The following is a 19,397-nucleotide window of genomic DNA, read 5'->3' on the forward strand; positions in this document are numbered from 1 at the left end:
CGCCGCGCGCGGGCACTGCGCCTGCGCCCTCGCTGCCCCCACCCCTGCCCGGCCGGTGCGCCAGTGAGGGCCGCGGGGGCGCGGGGGCCTGGTGCCCGCCTGAGGGACGTGTCCGCCCGCGCGGCGGGAGCGCGTCAGGCCGTGCCCTCGGGGACAGCGGCTCCTGTCAGCCCGGGGTCTGGTCGCCCGGAAGCGGGCGGGGAGGCAGGCTCCGTCCATTTCCAGGCGACTGCGTTTGACAAGCCCAAGGCGACTCCTTGGTGTTCGAAAATGGGCCCGGCTGCGGTAAATCGTGGTCGGAGAAGGTCTTCCGGCCCCTCTGAGAGAGCACCCAGCATTTTCTCGACTAAGAGACCGAGGGAAGCGGGTGCCTGCCCTCGGGTCTGTGTACCTCAGGCCCCGGCAGTGAACGTAGTCTCGAGGAAACAGACCTTGGCATCAAAGCGGTGGACTAGCCAGGTCGCGTGCCCGGGCAGCAAAGTCATGAGCCCGGGCCGGGCGCAGCAGGCTGAGGCCTGGACCCCAGTGCGAGCTGGGAGGCGGGCCCCGCCGACCTTGCCCGTGCCCCTTCAAGTCCCCTCGCGACCCTGCTCTGTGGCTCAGGTCTGACCTGTATGTCCTTGCTTTTGGGACTAGTGGGAGGCACCTCCCCTTCACCCTCCGCGGGCCACCCTGGTGGGTGACTGTGCTGTCGGATAGCAAGTGCTCTAAGCCTGTCACCGCCCTCTCCTACAGTTCTCTCCTGGCCCTGGGCAGCACTGGCTGCCATTGCCCTTGGGGCTCCTGGAGGTTTCCTTTAACCCTATCCACACCTTTAAAACAGCCCCTTTCTTCGACTTTCCCCAACTCTTTGATCTCTTTCCCTACCTTTCCAGGACACTACAACAGTTCACTGTGGTTGGCAGGATTCACAGGAGAACGAAGGTGAAAGGTGAGATATCGCCTGGAACCTTCTTTGACAGTTCGTGGGCCTGCAGGCAGCTCTCAGTCTACGTGGTCCTCCCTTCTGGGCCCCCTGGCCCAAGGGTACCGAAGACAGTTGGAGTAGATTCAAGAATGGATTAACCCAGGTGTTCACAAAAGGTTTGGGGATCCTCTGGTGTCCAGCATAATAGAATATTCGATCTAGATCTCTGTGGAACAAATGCACGTTTTCTCCTGACTGCAGCTGGGCTGCTTTTGAGTGAGGCAATATTCTTAGGACACTTAAGAGAGTCCTGGGCACAGTGTCCTGTAAGTGTGCTATGAAGGAGCTGCTGAGTGGAGTAATTGTCGATTGAGAGCCTCCGGCTGTTTCTGTGGAAAACTCAAAGAATGTTCCAAAGAGGAGAGAGAAATAGAGTGAGTGTTGGTCATTAAAATGCCCCTCGCACTCCATATCCGCTTGGTCTGGATCCAGAACTTGACCATTTATCCCTCAGGCTTGTAAAAGCAGCCAAACTGATTTGACTAATTTCATTGTTTCCCCCACTAAAAAAAAAAAAAAAAAAAAAAAAAAAAAAAAAAAAAATTTAATTAACAAAATAGACAACCGGAGGCAATACCTTGGTAGAATTTACCTAAAGGGATCCCTAGCATAACTGTCTGCAAATAGAATTAATGTCCAAGAAAACACACTATTTGTACTGAATACAAATGAGATCAGAACAGAGCGTTTAAATGTATTTCCAGACTTGCCCCCTTTCAGAGAGGAAGGATCATTTGTTGCTCAGACAAGCATTAATTACACTGAGCTAGGTAAGGAACAGAAGCACAGAAACAAAGGCGACTCAGAAGGCTGGGCTGATCAACAGGGCTCAGCTAGATTTTACGTTTCGCTAGGAGGCAAGGATTGCAGGAGGAAGAGAAAAGTTTTGAGAATGAGAGTTAAAAAAAATCTAGAATATGCTGATTTTAACAGAAAAGGTTTATGGGAATTTTGACAGAGTGACTGTTCGTGACAGTGATATATACTGAAATACAGGAAACAGAATTTTTAATATATTTTGTTATATGTAATAGAATTCCATTATGTAATAATCTAAGGCTTTTTCCTTGCAAGTGTCAAAAATTTAAATTAGGGGTGGGCTTTTTGCTGAGGGATTGATATGCCTACATCCCATATCAGAGTACCTAGGTTGGATGCCCAGCTGTCACTCCTCTGTCTCCAGTTTCCTGCTCAGGCAGACCCTGGGAGGCAGTGGTGCTGTCCCAAGTCCTCCAGGTGCTGCCAAACATGTGGGAGACATGCATTGTGTTCCCAGCTGCTGGTTTCAGCATCAGCTGTTGTAGGCATTTGGGAAGTGAGCCAGCAGATGGGAGAGCTTGCTCTCGTCCTCTCCCTCCCTCCCTCTCCTCCTTCTCCTTCTCTTTATCCCTCTGCCTCTCAAATAAAGAAAAAATTTTAAACCTAAAACTAAAACTGGCTTAGGAAAGGAAATTTATTTGATCTAGTAACTGAAAAATTTATGGATAGATAACTGCAGATATGGTTGGGTCCTGAAGTGCAAACAATGACATTGGGACATGGTCTCCCCTTTCCTCTCTGTTGACTTCAAAAAGTCAGTTCTCATGTAGGGATTCTTCCTACTTCTATACCTTCTCCCAGCATTCAACTTATATCATCTTTATAGCTAACTATTCCATACACAAAAAAGCACTTATTTCCCGGTATTTCCAATTTTACCCCAGGATTATGTCTCTTTCTCAAATTTTGAATCAAATACATACCTAAGCACATACTTTAGTCTGGAGACAAAGAATGAGTAAGGAGCCAGGGCCGGCGCTTTGGCGCAGCAGGTTAATGCCCTGGCCTGAAGTGCTGGCATCCCATATGGGCGCAGGTTCGAGACCTGGCTGCTCCACTACTGATCCAGCTCTCTGTTATGGACTGGGAAAGCAGTAGAAGATGGCCCAAATCCTTGGGCCCCTGCACCCACGTGGGAGACCTGGAAGAAGCTCCTGGCTGCTAGCTTTGGATCGGCCCAGCTCCAGCCATTGCAGCCAATTGGAGAGTGAACCACTGGATGGAAGACCTCTTTCTCTCTCTCTCCCCCTCTCTCTCTGTGTAACTCTGACTTTCAAATAAATGAATAAATCTAAAAAAAATACAAAAAAAAAAAAAAAAGAATGAGGGAGGAGTCATTCTCCCCAAAATAATTAAGATCTGTTACCAAGGCACAGCAGTTAAGTAAAGTAGCCACTTGGGATGCCCTCATCTCATATAGGAGTGCCTGAGTTCCAGCTCCAGATCTGCTTCTGATCCAAATTCCTGCTAATGTGCACCCTCGAAGCAGCAAGTCATGGCTCAGGTACTGGGGTCCTGGCCATCCACATGGGAGATGTGGATGGAGTTCCTGTCTCCTGGCTTCAGCCTGGCTCAGTCTGGCTGTTGTAGGCATTTTATGTACATATGTATATATATGCATGTAAGTATAAATGTGTATATTGTGTGTATAAATATATATGCATATATGTATATTGTGTGTATAAATATATATATATATATACAGATACATAGATATTAACTCTTAGATCTGAAAATGTATTTTTTAGAAAATGGATTCTAGGAATATTAAAAAGCAATAGCAGAGGGCATAGTTTCAAAATTGAGTGTAGTTATCCAAAGCAGTCAAGTAAGAATATGGCAACATAAATATCCGAAAAGAATCTCTTTGATGTTTAACACAAAATTGGATCAGTCATTCCCTTTTTTTTAAAAAAAAAAAAAAGATTTTTATTTATTTAGAATTTGAAAGTCAGAATTACACAGAGAGAGAGGCAGAGAGAGAGAGAAGACTTCCATCCACTGATTCACTCCCCAATTGGCCGCAATGGCCGGAGCTGTGCTGATCCAAAGCCAGGAGCCAGGAGCTTCTTCCAGGTATCCCACACGGGTGCCAAGGCCCAAGGACATGGGCCATCTTCTACTACTACTTTTCCAGGCCATAGCAGAGAGCTGGATCAGAAGTGGAGCAGCCAGGTCTCGAACCTGCACCCATATGGGATGCCAGCACTGCAGGCCTTGGCTTTACCCACTACACCACAGCACCAGCCCCTCGGATCAGTCATTCCTAACTAATGTGAGCTTTGTAGCATTTCCTAGACAGAAGGGGAAATAGTTAATATTTGAAAGTCCTGAAAGCTTTTTCCTTCGTTAATTATGTTAGATGGGTTGCCTTTGATCAACTTCCTGTAAACATGGATAGAAGTATTACATAGGTCTACTGTTAAAATAAATGGCATGTTGCAAATTAATTCTGGTATAATGTATTCCAGCAAAGTTCAGAAAACAAAGATGTTGGAGTGGCTTTGGACTGAGTTTAACAGTCTTCTCTACTGAAAATGTCTTAATGCTGGATACAACAGTTTAGTATGTTCAAGCTGTGCTGTCTATGACCTTTTAATGTTACATGATGGTGAATATGGATCTACACTGCCCAAGTCACATAAATTTTTCCAGAACTGTCAAGTATTTACTATCTTCCAAGTGATCAGCCATCTGTGGTGAAAGGCATGGGTGCCAAAGTTTTCACTGATGACATTTAACAAGTGTTTCAAGTGTTTTGCTCTTAGAAGTCTTTTTTGTTTTGTTTTTGTCTGGTTGGTTTTGGTAAAGATTTATTTTTATTTATTTGAAAGGCAGAGTTACGGGGGTGGGAGGAGGAGAGAGAGATAGAGAGAGGAGGGAGGGAAGGAGAGATCTGTCATCTGCCGGATCACTCCCCAAATGGCCACAATGTCTAGGGCTGTGTCAGGCTGAAACCAGAAGCTAGGCGCTTCTTACAGGTCTCCCACATGGATGCAGGGGCCCAAGGACTTGGGCTATCTTCCACTACTTGCCCAGGCACATTAGCAGGGAGCTGGATCAGAAGTGGGGGCAGCTGGGAGTTGAATTGGTGCACATATGGGATGCCAGCGTCATAGGTGGCAGCTTAACCCACTATACCACAGTGCTAGCCCCTTGGAAGTCTAACTGGTACATGTCCAACATCAAAATTTTTCATGTATGTGAACATCCCATATCATGTGAAAACACCATTTCCTGTATTACCAAGATTTCAATGCCTCCCCTCCTTTTACAGTGGGTACTCTTTTCCCAGGATGTATTCTATATGGCCCAACTGAGTGTCCACTTACGTTATGGATTGGTTTCACTTGATATTTCTTCTCTTCCATTTTAACTTCATAGGATTCCATAGCCTCTTGGGTGATCTCACCAGCATCCCACAGACAAACATCAATTCCAGCACACTTTATTCCAGTATTAATGGCATATTTTACAGATTTTAATAATGTATCATACTTGGCATTAAAAGAAACAGTAGAAATGCAGTTGATAGTTCTACCAATTATATGTGTTCCCATGTCTGTCTTACAGATACCATTATACTATAGTAAATGTGTGTCACCAGCATTGGAAGTATAATGGGCTACACAATTATTGAGAGAACACCTAGTAGGAAAAGCCAGGCCCATGTTTAATTCATTCTTTTATTAGCTTGCATGAGCAGTCTCCCAACTTTTCACAGATTTCCTTTTTTGTTTGTTTGTTTTTTAGATTTATTTGTTTATTTGAAAGGCAAAGTTAGAGACAAGAAACAGAGAAAGAAGAGACAGAGAGAGACAGAGACACATTATCTCTGAGTTCACTCCCCAAATGGCCACAAGGGCCATAGCTAAGCCAGGCCAAAGACAGGAGCCTAGCACTCAACCTAGGTCTCACACGTGGGTCTAGGGGCCAAAGCACTTAGACCATCTTCTACTGCTTTCCCAGGTACATTAGCAGGGAGCTGGATCAGAAGTGGAGCAGCCAGGACTCACCAGTGCTCATACAGGGTGCCAGCATTGCAGGGCACCACAACACTGGCTCTCTTTTTAGATATTTCTGTCAGTGTCATCCCATGCTTGATCAAGCTCATGATGCACTTGCTAACTTGTTGATGTGCTTCTGCAGCTTCTCCAAAATCATCCATAATGTCTTCACTGGCCTGATCCTCAGCAGTTGTTGGCCCATCTTGTGTGGGAGGGTATTCACATTATTGTCTTTCTGGAAATATACTAGTAGAATACTGGTCACATATTGGAAGTGAGGGAGGGTCTGTTTGAATTTGGTCCTCTCTTTCCAGTTGCTCCATCTCCATCATCATCATCTCTTTTTCTTCCAAAGCTTATCTTTCCAGATTTTCTTGCTGCCTCACCCTCTGAGGCTCCTGATTCTTTATCAGGTTCCTGTTGGCCTTCTGTGGCAGCCCCTTTACTCTTCCTGGTCATCTGGGCTCAGATCACTATTCAAGTGGCTCTTGGAGCCCACTGGCTCCTCCACACCTTCCACGTTGCCTGATAGAGCAGGAGGGAGAGAGACAGAAGTGAAGGAACTGCTCCTTCATCGCCATTGTTGTGGGCATTTGAGGAGTGAACTAAAGGATGGAAGGGGTGTGTGTGTGTGTGAGAGAGAGAGAGAGAGAGAGAGAGACAGAGACAGAGACAGAGAGAGACTTTGCCTTTAAAAATAAAAAAAAAAATATGTTGTCAGAAGAAATAATTTAGTAACAGGCAAATGAAAAAATGAAATGTCCATTAGAGGTACCGCTCAAAGAAGCTTCAGTTTGTAGAAATGTAAAGTAAGTGGAAAACTCTAGGTAAACAATGTCTAAAGATTTAGATTGCTTTTTGGATTAGTACTTCTGTTGGAAATGATGCCATGTTGACAGGAGCAGCAAGGCAGCTGAAATGCTCTTTTAACCTAAAAAATAAAACGAAATGCCTTGGTGTTCCTCTACCAAGAGTTATCAGAAAATATTTCTAAGATGTATTTTGGTTTGAGTTTTCGTATACTTATAGCTTTCGTTTAGTTGAGAGGCCCCTTTTCTGATCTCAACAAAAAACTCATATACCTCAAAACCCTAAATAAGTTACGAGAGTTCCTGTTACTTTGATAGAAATACTTCTTTCCTCCACCAGCACCACCAACTTCATTCTCACCATCAGATACAAAGCTCAGTACTTGCAGCACTCTGGCTAACAAACTAAGAATTGGTTTGTGTTCCCTTACAGGAACTCACACAATAACACTCCATTTCAGGATCATTCAGACTTTTATCATTGTGAAATTCCAAGTGTACACCACAAACCCTGAACTAGGGAAGAAGCTTGCTGTTACAAAGTTCAAGGTCAAGCACTTGCCTTAATCTGTATAAAACAAACATCAATAGTAAGCACAGACAACTTTTTCTGCTATTCAGTTCTTTCTCCATTATCACTTACTACTTTATTACTAAATTTGCTATATTCACCACTTATTAGCTCTTTTTTTTTTCTTTTTAAGATCTACTTATTTATTTGAAAGGCAAGAGTTACAGAGAGAGAGAGAGAGAGAGAGGTCTTCTATCTGCTGCTTTGCTCCCCAATTGGCTGCAACAGCTGGAGCTGTGCCGATCTGAATCCAGGAGCAAGGAGCTTCTTCCAGATCTCCCATGTGGGTGCAGGACTTGGGCCAACTTCCATTGCTTTCCTAGGTCACAGCAGAGAGCTGGATCTGAAGAGGAGCAGCCGGGATACGAACTGGTGCCAATATAGGATGCCAGCACCACAAGCAGAGGCTTAGCCCACTATGCCACAGCGCCAGCCCCGAAATAAATAAATCTTTAAAAAATAAATAAAGAGCATCTAGCAGAAGTAGCTGTTAATTCAACTTCAGAGACCACAAAGAAATGTGAATGCAGTGTTGATGGATCATTTTTTTAAGTAGGAATATAAATCTTGGAATTTATGTGAGGAACTTCTGATTATTAAAATGTAAATGCATTCATAATAAGAACACTAAGAAAACTAGGAACAGCCAATACAATCCCATCAAGGTGGCATGTACCAATGCCATCTCACTAGTCCATGTGATCAATTTCAGTTCACAATTGATCACACTGATAGATCTAAGAGTCAAAGGGATCACACAAACAAGACTAATGTCTGCTAATACTAACTGATAAATTCAAAAAGGGAGAGAAGGATCCAACATGGGAAGGGGGAGACACAGCAGACTCATAGAATGGCAGATGTCCTAAATAGCACTCTGGCCTCAGAATCAGCCCTTAAAGCATTTGGATCTGGCTGAAGAGCCCATGAGAGTATTGTAGGCACGGAAAGCTAAGACACTCTGGGGAAAAAAAAAAGAAAAAAACCCTAAATGAAGGATCTCAGCGAGTGTGATCCCAGTGGAAAGAACGGGGCCATCAAGGTAGGAGGTACCTTTCTCTGAAGGGAGGAGAGAACTTCCACTTTGACTATGACCCTGTCGGAATAAGATCGAAGTCGGCGAACCCTAAAGGCTTCCACAGCCTCGGCAACTCATGACTAGAGCCTAGGGAGATTACTGATGCCATAAACAAGAGTGTTAAATTGTTAAATCAACATCAAGAGTCACTGTGTACTTACGTCCCATGTGGGATCTGTCCTTAATGGGTTGTCCAATGTGAAGTAATGATATAGCTAGTACTGAAACAGTATTTTTACACTTTGTGTTTATGTGTGGGTGCAAACTAATGAAATCTTTACTTAGTATATACTGAATTGATCTTCTGTATATAAAGATAATTGAAAATGAAAAAAAAACTTGGTGTTAAATTGGAAATTACATAGAAAATTAATCAATTTTTTAAAAAAATATCATGTAGGATCTCTGTCATTAATGTGCTGTACACTGTGATTTAATGCTATAACTAGTACTCCAACAGTATTTTTTCACTTTGTGTTGCTATGTGAGGGCAAACTGTTGAAATCTTTATATATACTAAACTGATTTTCTGTATATAAAGAGAATTGAAAATGAATCTTGATGTGAATGGAAGGGGAGAGTGAGCGGGAAAAGGGAGGGTTGTGGGTGGGAGGGAAGTTATGGTGGGGGGAAGCCATTGTAATCCATAAGCTGTACTTTGGAAATTTATATTCATTAAATAAAAGATAAAAAAAAGAAAGAAAACTAGGAACAGAAAGAAACTGCCTCAACATAATAAAGGCCATATACGAAAAGCTGACATCAAACATTATATTCGGTGATGAAGAACAAAAGCTTTTCCTCAGAAACAAGAGAAGGACACCTGTTCAACATGGTACCAGGAGTCCTAAACAGAGCAGTTAGGTAAGAAAAAAAATTAAAAACATCCAAATTCAAAAGGAAGAAATAAATAGTATCTTTGTTTATAGACAACATGATCTTACATGCATAAAACCCTAAATATTCTACAGTGTGTTAGAACTGATAAATTCAGCAAAGTTGCAAAGTATAACACACACATACACACACACACAAACGCATCTGTACACACGGTCATCTGCATTTCTATGTACTAACAATATACAGTTGAAAAGGATATTACAAAAACAATTCCATTTATAATAACATCAAAAAGAATCAAATACTTTGGAATAATCTTAACGAAGGATACAAAAGACTTGCAAACTGAAAACTATAAAACATTCCTAAAAGAAATCAAGGACACAGGCTGACATTGTGGTGCAGTGGGTGAAGCTACCACCTGCAACATTACTTCCCACATGAGCACCATTTCAACTCCCAGGTGCTCCACTTCTGATCCAGTTCCCTACTAATGTGCTCGGGGAAGCAGCAGAAGATAGCTCAAGTCCTTAGGCCCCTGCCACCCAAGAGGGAGACTTGGATGGAGTTCCAGGCTCCTGGCTTCAGCCTGTCCCAGCCCTGGCTGTTGTGGCCATCTGAAGAGTAAACCAGTGGATGGAAGATCTCTATCTCTCTCTCTGTCTAACCTTCTGTCTCTTTTAAATAAGAAAAAAATAAACTAAATCTTTTCCTAAAAAAAACAGATTAAGGACACAAATAAATGAAAAGACACTCATGTTCATGCATTGTAAGACTCAATAATGTTAAGATGCCAATACAGTAGGCTGGCGCCGCGGCTCACTAGGCTAATCCTCCACCTGTGGCGCCAGCACCCCGGGTTCTAGTCCTGGTCGGGGCGCTGGATTCTGTCCCAGTTGCTCCTCCTCTAGTCCAGCTCTCTGCTGTGGCCCAGGAGGGCAGTGGAGGATGGCCCAAGTGCTTGGGCCACTGCACCCGCATGGGAGACCAGGAGGAAGCACCTGGCTCCTGGCTTTGGATCGGTGCAACGCCCCGGCCGTAGCAGCCACTTGGGGGGTGAACCAACAGAAAAAGGAAGACCTTTCTCTCTGTCTCTCTCTCTCACTGTCTAACTCTGCCTGTCAAAAAAAAAAAAAAAAAAAAAAAGATGTCAATACAGTGCAAAGCAACCTACAGTTTTAATATAATTCCTATGAAATCCCAAGAACATTTTTCTAGAAATAGAAAAACTCATCCTAAAATGCAGGTGGAAACTTAAGGGACCCTGAACAAAGCAGTTTTGGCAGTTGGCGCTCTCATGCTTTCTGACTTTAATGCTTACTACAAAGTTTGTGTAATGAAAACAATATGGTATTGGCATAAAGACAGACATGCAGAACAATAGAATAGAGAGTCCAGAAATAAACCCACACATTTATGGTTAAGTGATTTTAATAAGAATGAAATGGTCATCAAATAGAAAACAGTTTTTCAATAATGTTGGAAAAGCCAGATATCCACATGCAAAAAAAAAAAAAAAAAAGTAGTTGAACTTTAACCTTACACAATATACAAAAATTCATTCAGAATGGTTCCAAGACATGAATGTAAAGAGTGTGGGTTCAATCCCTGGCTGCTACACTTCTGATCCAGCTTCCTACTAATATACCTGGGAAAGTAGTGGATGATGGCCCAAGTGCTTGAGTCCCTATCATCCATATGGGAGACTTGAATGGAGTTCTTGGCTCCTGGCTTTGGCCTGGCCCAGTCTTAAGTGTTGTGACCATTTGGAAAGTGAATTGATGAATGATAGATCTCTCTTTCTCTGCCTCTCCCTCTCTCTGTGTCACTTTGCCTTTCAAATAAATAAATAGATTTTTAAAAAAGAACTAACACAGTAAAACTCTTGGAAGAGAGCAGGGGAAAAGAAATATGACATTGCGTTTGACAGTGATTTCTTGGATGTGACACAAGAAGCAATGGCAATAAGAGAAAAAAGTAGACCAGAGAGACTTTGTCAAAATCAGATGTCTTCTGTGAGACAATACACACGTCAAGTAAAAACACAACCCATAAATGGAAAAAAATATTTGCAAATCATATATCTCATGAGGGATTGACATCCAGCATATATAAAGAACTCATACAACTCAACACCAAAAAACAAACAAGCAACCAAATTTAAAAACAGGTAAAAGACTTGAATAGACATTTCCCTAAAGAAGATATACAATTAGCTAATACGCACATGAAAAGATGTCTAACATGATTTGTCATTAGGTAAACGCAAATCAGAGCCACAATGAAATACTACTTCATATCCATGAGGAAGGTTATTACCAAAAACACCAGACAGTAACAAATGGGCAAGTTGTAAAGAAACCAGAACTCTTGTCTGTTGCTGGTGAGAATGTAAAATGGTGGAGCTGCTATGAAAACATTGCGGTAGGTGCTGGCATTGTGGTGCAGCAGGTGCTTGCCGCCTATGACCCCAAGCATCCCATGTCAGAGAGCTGGTTTGAGTCCTGGATGTTCAGCTTTCCCCTTGTTCCACAGGTTAATTCAGCCTGACTCAGCCCCAGCTCTTGTAGCAGTTTAGGGAATGAACCCACAGAAGGAAGATATCTCCCCCCTCCCCCCATCTCTCTCTCTCCCTCTCTCTGTGTCATTCTGCCTTTCAAATAAATAAAATAAATCTTTTTTTAAAAATAGTGCAGTGATTCCTAAAAATTGAAATTATAATTACCACCATATGATCAAGGAATTCTACTTTTGGGTACATACCCAGAAGAACCAAATGTGAGGACTCGATCAAGTATTTGTACACCCATTTCATAGGAGCATTATTCACAGTAGCCAAGATTTAGAAATATCTCAAGTGTCCATATTTGGATAAATGGATAAACAAAATGTATTATATACATACAATAGAATATTATTCAAGCTAAGGACTTAGGAAATTCTGGGACTGGTGTTTGGTCTCATGATTAAGATATCAGTTAACATACTTCTGTACCCTCTTGAAGTACCTGAGTTCAATACCTGGCTTTGGCTCCTGATTCCAACTTCCTGTTAATTCAGATCTGGGGAGGCACCAGTAATGGCTCAAGTAATTGGGTTCCTATAACCATATGGGAGATCTGGATTGAGTTTCTGGCTCACAAGTTCCCAGCTTTAGATCAGACCAGTCCCAGCCACTGCAGACATTTGGAAGTGAACCAGCAACATGTAGAAGTTTCTCTCTCTCCCCTCTCCTACCTCTTCTCCCTCTCCCCCTCTTCCTCCCTACCTCCCTCCTTCTCTTTCTCTATCTCCCTCTCTTTCAAATAAATAAAAAATATATTTTTAACTATTAGGAAATTCTGATCCATGCTACAATACAACATTCATGGACCTTAAGAACTTTATGCTAAGTGCAATAAGCCAATCACAAACAACAAATATGATTCCACTTATATGAATTACCTATAGTAGTCAAGTTGTGGTACCAGGGGCTAGAGGTAGAGAATGATAGTATTTAACAGGTATAGAGTTTCATTTGGGGAAGAAGAAAAAGTTATAAACAGAGGTGGTAGTTACACAGCAATGTGAAATACTTAGTACCATAGAACTGTGCACTTAAACATGGTTAAAATGGCAAAATTTATGTATATTTGTCAAAAATTAAAAATGTCGACTTAAAAAGTCCGAAAGTGTAAACAGACAAAGATGTCTACCACCCATAATACTTAGTACTTCCAGAAAAATATATGAGCTTATGAAAAGATGGAAATCACATGAGGAATCATCAAAAGGGAGAGTGAAACAGATGCAACAAGGCCCTGTTTGGTTCCATGATGTCTGTCATGATTCCCAGAAGTATTCTCACTCCAGGTAATCTGCCTGAAATTTTTGCCTACAAGATCATTTGGCAGCCCTCTGGCCAAACCACTAACATTATTTGGTATGTTCTATAACCCCCTAAAGTATATGCAGTAACCTGTGGATGTGTTGCAAACCGTAAGTCGGGTTAGGAGCATCAGCTCAGCCCTCACTCTGCCTTCAGTGCCGTGCTGCTCTTTCCCTTTGCTTTAGTCCTCCTACATTAGTGCAGAGATATCCTGTGAAGTTCTCTCCTCCCATTTTTTCACATGGGAAGTGGAATTCAAGACCCTTTGCTCTCTGCTTTCTTTATAGTCTATTTGGTAGCCAGAAAAGTTAGAGACATAACACAAGAGTCTGCCTGCGTATTCCCATTATCTCCTTCTTTCTTCTTCCTTCACTCAAGTAAAAACCTAAACTTTGACTCTTACTTTTTCTTCATTAAATTTCTTTTTTAGGAGCCCTAATTCCATTCCTTCTTCCACAGCCCTGTGGTTGGTAGATACTTCTGGCTAAATATAAAGAAAGTCACACACAAGGAAATGTGAAAGAGAAGAGCATGCTGATATATTCTTTTAAATTAAATAGGTTGATTTGAGCAATAGGAGGTATAATTTTCTATACAACTGAATAACCCAGAATCCAGGCCAGGCTTTATCCAGTAGCTGAAATGATGGGATCAGGACCTAGTTTCTCTCTGCTTCTCAATTCTACTTCCTCATTGTTGGCTCCATTCTTAGCAGGCTTCTCCCTCTGTGGTTCCAAGATAACTACCAAAGGCCCTTGAACCCACATGCTTCCTGGTTCACACGAAAGAAAAAAAAAAAAGATTATTTCTCCTCTCCCGGTTGCAGAACCAAAGTCCTGGCCTTGATCTGGTTGGACTTGCCCTTCTTGATACAATCAAGGAACCATATCCCATATCAATACTCTATTTCTTTTTTTAATTGTTATTATTTCTTTGAAAGGCAGAGGAGCAGAGAAAAAAAAAAGACAGAGAGATAATCTTCTATCCATTGGCATTCCCCAAATGCCATAGCAGCTGAGGCTGGATCAGGCTGGAAGCCGGTAGCCAGGAACTCCATCTGGGTCTCTCATGTGGGTATCAGGGACCCAAGCACTTGAACCATCACCTTCTGCTTCCCAGGGTGCAAACCGGCAGGAAGCTGAATTGAAAGCAAAGCAGGGACTTGAGTCCAGACACTCCAATATGGAATACAGGCATCCCAAGCAGCATCTTAACTAGTTGTCACATATACACCCCCAGTATCCCATTTCTATATATATTTTTTTCTTTTTTTTTATTACACTTTTATTTAATGAATATAAATTTCCAAAGTACAGCTTATGGGTTACAATGGTTTCCCCCCTCCCATAACTTCCCTCCCACCCACAACCCTCCCCTTTCCCGCTCCCTCTCCCCTTCCATTCACATCAAGATTCATTTTCAATTCTCTTTATATACAGAAGATCAGTTTAGTATATATTAGGTAAAGATTTCAACAGTTTGCCCCCATATAGCAACACAAAGTGAAAAAAATACCGTTGGAGTACTAGTTATAGCATTAAATAAGAGTGTACAGCACATTAAAGACAGATATCCTACATAATATTTTTTTAAAATTAATTAATTTTCTATGCCATTTCCAATTTAACACCAGGTTTTTGTTTTTTGTTTTTTTTCATTTCCAATTATCTTTATGTACAGAAGATCGATTCAGTATATAATTAGTAAAGACCTCATCAGTTTGTACCCACACAGAAACACAAAGTGTAAACTTTTAAGGCAGGCACTGCGGCTCAATAGGCTAATCCTCCACCTGTGGCGCCAGCACCCCAGGTTCTAGTCCCAGTTGGGACGCCGGATTCTGTCCCAGCTGCACCTCTTCCAGTCCAGCTCTCTGCTGTGGAGGATGGCCCAGATCCTTGGGCCCTGCACCTACATGGGAGAACAGGAGGAAGCACCTGGCTCCTGGCTTCAGATCAGTGCTGTGCGCCGGCCATAGCAGCCATTTGGGGGTGAACCAGCAGAAAAAGGAAGACCTTTCTGTCTCTCTCTCTCTCTGTCTGACTCTGCCTGTCCAAGAAAAAAAAAAAAACTTTTTAAAATTTATTTGAAAGGCAGAGTTAGAGATAGAGAAGGAGAGACAGAGAGAGGTCTTCTATCCACTGATTCACTCCTCGATTTGCCGCAATGGCCAGGGTAGGGCCAGGCCAAAGCCAAGAGCCAAGAGCTTCATCCAGGTCTCCACGTGGGTGCAAGGACCCAAGCACTTGGGCCATATTCAGCTGCTTTCCCAAGCACATTAGCAGGGAGCTGGATTGAAAGTGGAGTAGTCAGGACTTGAACCAGCACTCATATTGTATGCTGGCACTGCAGACAGTGCCTTAACCCACTATGCCACAATGCTGGCCCCAATGTCCCATGTCTAAAGCAGAAAAAGAGAATCATTGGGGTTCCCTAAAGCATGGGATCAAGGGAATCAATATTAGCTGAATTATCAAATAAGGGAGAAGTGTCTATTGAGAGCTGAGAAGCAGCAAGTGTCCACCTCTTCTGACTTCTACCAGATCTGATGCAACTTATTGCTCAACAAGCATTTATTGAACAGAATGCTGAGAGGGGAAGCACAAGACAGAAAGAACTTAATCTTGGCAAGGTTTCCCTGCAGCCTGTGCTTCCCCATCAGGCTCCTTTCTGGCTCCTGACACTTGCTCTGGGAAATTGCTTTATAAGTAAGATTCCAATGACTGCACTTGGTATGCAGAAATCTACCTCTCTCCTGGGAACCTCCTGTTCAGATGGGACTGTGAACATTACAAACAAAAAGCAAGTGATGAGGAACGGTCACGTGCTGTGAGAAAGGCGTTACCAGGGCACAGGTGATCCACCCTGGCTTCCTACCTTTGTCTCTCTGCGCCTTCACCTCATCACTCCTCTGCAGTCTCCGCAAGCAAGAACAGCCAGCAGCCAGCCTGCCCCCGGATTTTATACGTTCAGTGGAACGTCCCATCTCCATCAGCCCTCAAAGATTTTTCACCTTAAAATTCAAGATGTGATTGTTCACGCTGAGTTTTTAGCATTATAAGTAATAATAAACATAACAAATAGAGTGAACTCAGTCTCCTGGTGCTCACCACAGGCTGTGTTCTTAATCTGACTGTACAGAAAGAGGCACAGTAAAGCTACCCCATATACACCTCGGCCCAGGCCCTGGGACTGGTCTGTATTGTGAATGTGGAGACACAAGGGAAAAAAATAGAATGAATTCTGCTTCAGTCATAAGGAGGTTTATGAACCATTTTAATGATCTTTAAAGAGAGCGGACAGGCAGCCTGGCAGCCTGCCCACACAGCAGGTGGTGTTGGGCACAGACTCTGGACTAACAGGGAAGGTCTGAGTTCTATTGTTAGCGCTGCTGAATGGCAGCTGTGTGACCTTGACCATTAACCCCTCTGAACCCACCAGCTAATCAATTCTAAAATGCTAGAGTTAGAAACCAGCATTTGGCCTGGTCATTAAGACACCTGCATCCCACATCCGAGTTCCTGTGTTCAATGCCTGGCTCTATCTCACCTCCAGCTTCTGGTTACTACAGACCCTGGGAGGCAGGGGTGATGGCTCAAGTGATTAGGTTCGAAAGACCCCAATGAAGTTTCCCAGTTGCCAGGTTCAACATTTGCCTATTCTCAGCCATTGTAGGTATTTGGGGGCAGTGAACCAGCATGTGTTTATATCTGTCTATCTCTGCCTCAAGTTTTAAATTGTAGATTTGAACTTGGTGTTCTTTTTTTTTTTTTTCTTTGACAGGCAGAGTTAGACAGTGAGAGAGAGAAAGACAGAAAGGTCTTCCTTCCATTGGCTCACCCCCCGAAATGGCTGCTACGGCCGGCGCTCTGCCGATCCGAAGCCAGGAGCCAGGTGCTTCCTCCTGTTCTTCCATGCGGATGCAGGGCCCAAGGACCTGGGCCATCCTCCATTGCCCTCCTGGACCACAGCAGAGAGCTGGACTGGAAGAGGTGCAGCTGGGACAGAATCCGGCGTCCCAACTGGGACTAGAACCTGGGGTGCCGGCACCGCAGGTGGAGGATTAGCCTAGTGAGCCGTGGCACCGGCCAAAACTTGGTGTTCTTTAAGCTGTTTTTATCTCTGACATTCTAAGGTTTTCTAAAGAATTGACTTCATTTTTAACAGTTCATGAAAAATAAATTATCAGTAAAGAATAATAAAGATCCCCAGGAGACACACATTTAGACTGAGCTCAGGAGTTCCTGAGAAGTTAAGGAAGAGGAGTTGTGTATGCAGGAGATTTGAAGTGATCAGTAACATGGAGCACAAGATCTTGAGATGGCTCCTGTTAAAACTAAATCATGCGATGATACTCACTAAAGCATAGTAAGAAAGACTTTATTCAGTACCATTGCAATAGGTATAGGGACCCCTGCAATGGGCTTTTGCAGTCAGTGCTGGAGAAAGATTGGACTTAACTCTGGATATAGTATGTGGACAAGTGAAAATTTATAGCCAAGGAGCAGGGCAGGGGTGAGTGGATGGATGATTACTAAGAGTAAACATTAGGGGTACGGGGGATTCTGGCTAAACCAATCCACCAGGATTCTTGATGATCAGACGTTACCTGGGGGGTGGTGGAGAACGAGGAACCTGATCAGATATTGCTTTTGCAGGAGTGCTAGCAGGAGGAGTCTACGCTCCAATTGCTGGGGTCTGTGTCTCGTCCCCAGGACATGTGGCAGATTCTTCTTTTCACCAGATTCTTATGTAAGAGCACAGCTCCTTGTGTTGCAGCTCCTTGTGTAGCAGCTCCTCTTCCCTGCCAGTTTCATTGTCTCATGTCCATGGAGAACCAAGGCACATGGACAAGGAAGAATGAGCAAAGTAAAGGAAGTTTATTGAAAGAGGCATAGAAAGCTCCCAATAGCTGGGAGGGAGGGGCCCCGAAAGGGTTACTGGTCAGGACTGCCTGGTTTGGGATTTATATCTCACCTCCAGCTTCCCATTACTACAGACCCTGGGAGGCAGGGGTGATGGCTCAAGTGATTAGGTTCCTGCCACCCACATGGAAGACCCAGATGGAGTTTCCCAGTTACCAGGTTCAATGTTTGCCTAGTCTCAGCCATTGTAGGTATTTGTGGGGAGTGAACCAGCATGTGCAGGGCAGGGGTTTATGTGCAGGGCATGTTTTTTTTGTTTGTTTTTTTGTTTGTTTTTTTTTTTTTTTTTGCTTTTTTTTTGACAGGCAGAGTGGACAGTGAGAGAGAGAGAGAGAGACAGAGAGAAGGGTCTTCCTTTGCCGTTGGTTCACCCTCCAATGGCCGCCGCGGCTGGCACACTGCGGCCGGCACACCGCATTGATCTGAAGCCAGGAGCCAGGTGCTTCTCCTGGTCTCCCATGGGCCATCCTCCACTGCACTCCTGGGCCATAGCAGAGAGCTGGCCTGGAAGAGGGGCAACCGGGACAGAATCTGGTGCCCTGACCGGGACTAGAACCCGGTGTGCCGGCGCCGCAAGGCGGAGGATTAGCCTGTTGAGCCACGGCGCCAGCCTGTTGTTTTTTTTTTTTTTTTTTTTTTTTTTTTTAAGATTTTGTTTATTTATTTGAGAGGTTGTTGCTATGGATTTGTTCTGAGAGGAGGAGCACAGCGGGGGCAAGAGGTTTGGACTCACAACACACACACCGGGAGTTGGGTGAAAGTGGGCTAGAGGCAAGCAGCTAGCAGATTCATTTATTTCAGTTGGTGTAGCAGCTTATATAGCCGAGGCAGCCAATCAGGTCAAGGGGCGGTTTATGCTATAACCAATCACTGCCTGTTGCCAGGCAGGCTCCTTTGCCAGGTGGGTTCCGAAGCCATTCCTGAATAACTGACACTAGCTTGCCAGTGGCCATCTTGGCATGGCCTTCTCATTCCACTACAAGAAGTAGAGTTATTGACAGTGAGAGAGACAGAGAGAAAGGTCTTCCGTCCGTTGGTTCACTCCCCAAATGGCCAAACGGCCACAGCTGCGCCGATGCAAAGCCTGGAGCCAGGTGCTTCTTCCCAGTCTCCCATGTGGGTGCAGGAGCCCAAGCACCTGGGCCATCTTCTCCTGCTTTTGGATTGGAAGAGGAACAGCTGGGACTAGAACTGGCACCTATATGGGATGCTAGCGCCGCAGGCAGAGGATTAACCTACTGTGCCACAGCTCCGGTCCCTATATGTGTTTCGTTTCGTTTCTTTTCTTTTCTTTTCTTTTCTTTTCTTTTCTTTTCTTTTCTTTTCTTTTCTTTTCTTTTCTTTTCTTTTCTTTTCTTTTTAAGATTTATTTATTTATTTGAAGGCCAGAGTTACACAGAGAGAGGAGAAGCAGAGAGAGGTCTTCCATCTGATGGTTCACTCCCCAGTTGGCTGCAACAGCCGGAGCTGCGCTGATCCAAAGCCAAGAGCCAGGGGCTTCCTCCAGATCTCC

General features: G+C 43.7%; 1 non-coding gene and 1 pseudogene across 1 annotated transcript; one reads left to right on the plus strand and one right to left on the minus strand.

The window, feature by feature from the left end:
- Positions 1–4,314: 4,314 nt before the first annotated feature.
- On the minus strand, positions 4,315–15,951 carry LOC133752016 (methionine aminopeptidase 2-like; annotated as a pseudogene).
- A 101-nt stretch (positions 15,952–16,052) lies between these two features.
- LOC133752983 (small nucleolar RNA SNORA51) lies at positions 16,053–16,181 on the plus strand. Its single transcript, XR_009865013.1, has one exon. It is a non-coding gene; the product is annotated as a small nucleolar RNA SNORA51 (small nucleolar RNA).
- Positions 16,182–19,397: the final 3,216 nt, after the last annotated feature.

This window comes from Lepus europaeus, chromosome 2 (genome assembly GCF_033115175.1).
Source record: "Lepus europaeus isolate LE1 chromosome 2, mLepTim1.pri, whole genome shotgun sequence".
Classification (NCBI taxonomy): Eukaryota; Metazoa; Chordata; class Mammalia; order Lagomorpha; family Leporidae; genus Lepus; species Lepus europaeus.